Genomic DNA, 2,311 nt, shown 5'->3' on the forward strand with positions numbered 1-2,311 from the left:
CAACAACAACAACAACAACAACAACAACAACAACAACAACAACAACAACAACAACAACAACAACAACAACAACAAAAAAGGATTTTTTTAGTAGAGGTTTTACGGCGCTCGCAACTGCATAAGGTCATATGAACGCCAGAAGATTAGAGGTGTTACAAGAGAGTAACAAACATAAAAAAGAAGGCGGGGAGATAAGGACGATAGATGTTTCATAGGAAAGAAGAAGCAAACCACACCAGAGCACCCGCAAACCATCCACAAAAAAGATCTTCCAGTTGAGTTCCCTGAAACAAAGTGAACGCGCCACATCGGAGACTTCCAGACGATCGTCTAGACAAATTGCAAATTGCGCTCTACGCTGTTCTGCTTCCGTTAGCGCAGATTTCCGGTTTCATTTACAGGCGATTACTGTTCATGCATATCAATAATTAAAAAAAAGGAACGCACCATTCGATTTTGTCTAAATTTGAAGTTGGATTGTGGTGGCAGCATAAGCCTGCGATACTGCGTTGAAAACTGTAGAGTGTTCTATTTTAGCTTTAGTTTTAGTAGAGGTTTTACGGCGCTCGCAACTGCATAGGGTCATATGAGCGCCAGAAGATTAGAGCTGTTACAAGAGAGTAACAAACATAAAAAAGAAGGAGGAGAGATCAGGGCGATAGATGTTTGATAGGAAAGAAGAAGCAAACCACACCAGAGCACCCGCCAACCACCTACTCAGCATGTATACCACATCTCATTCACAAATACGTTCAGAAATGAAAGTTTGTAAAGTCATTTTTAAAAACTTTTTTTTGGAAAGAAAAATAAATGAAGACTGGGTCTTAAGGAAGCACAGCGTAGTCTAGAACCTAAGCAACATGTAGTGCTATACACAAAAACAAAGAGAGACATGGAGAAAATTATAGATCCACAGAACAGACAGACAAACAGACAGACAGACAGACAGACAGTCAGACAGACAGACAGACAGACAGACAGACAGACAGACAGACAGACAGACAGACAGACATACGAATGTAGAGAACAGACAGACAGACAGACAGTCAGACAGACAGATAGACAGACAGACAGACAGACAGACATACATACGAATGTAGAGAACAGACAGACAGACAGACAGACAGACAGACAGACAGACAGACAGACAGACAGACAGACAGACAGACAGACAGACAGATGTAGGGAACAAACAGTCAGACAGACAGACAAATAGAACAAACAAAACCCCACCAACAAATCAAACAGTCAGGCAGACGTAGAGAGCAAACTAACAAACACACGAACAAACAGACACACAGGCAAACACACAGACAAACACACAGACAAACACACAGACAGACCCACAGACAGACCCACAGACAGACCCACAGACAGACCCACAGACAGACCCATAGACAGAACCACAGACCCACCCACAGACAGAACCACAGACAGAACCACAGACAGACCCTCAGACAGAACCACAGACAGACCCACAGACAGAACCACAGACAGACCCACAGATAGACCCTCAGACAGAACCACAGACAGAACCACAGACAGAACCACAGACAGACCCACAGACAGACCCACAGACAGACCCACAGACAGAACAATATTATTCCAAGCAGAACATATGTTGTCTTGTGGGAGCGCCAAGGAAAGAGCGCGGGAACCAAGCGTTTCTATCAGGATTTAATGGAGCGTTTTCCAAATTGATTGAGCTTAGTACTGAATACTAACACACTTTAGTCCAGCCTCCCTGCGGGCGGGGAGATAATTCAAAACTTCCACAAGTTAACCCTATCCGTCCGTCGTGTTTTACTATCGTATCCATACGACGTGGGGAACTCTGTGCCACAACTTTCCAAAGAGGAAATTTACTCGTTAATCCGATCCGTACGCTTTGCATAGCAGTCTGTCAAAATGATTTTTTGAGGAATACTGAAAGTTTCAAAGAGATCTACGTACTAGAAGTATTCTAAAATGTGAAGAATACAACCCAGGGGTACAAAATGACCCCAGGGCGTACGGATAGGGTTAACGCATTGAGAACGAAGATTTCTGGCCATTCGATGGCATTTAATGACTCGCTGTTTTGGCGCTCTCTGAAGAAATAAGATAAAAAGAAGCGGAACTTCGTCATTTGTTATTCATATTTCTCGGTTCTCCTTACTTTATCTGAAACATAGAAAGACAGACAACAATTGGCACGAAATGATATTGTATTGTATGTGTATGTGTGTGTTTTTTATGTGTGTGCACGTGTGTGTCTGTGCGTATATATGTGTGAGTGTGTCCATGTGTGTGTGTGTGTGTGTGTGTGTGT

The sequence above is a fragment of the Aplysia californica genome, unplaced genomic scaffold, assembly GCF_000002075.1.
Source record: "Aplysia californica isolate F4 #8 unplaced genomic scaffold, AplCal3.0 scaffold00046, whole genome shotgun sequence".
Taxonomy (NCBI): domain Eukaryota; kingdom Metazoa; phylum Mollusca; class Gastropoda; order Aplysiida; family Aplysiidae; genus Aplysia; species Aplysia californica.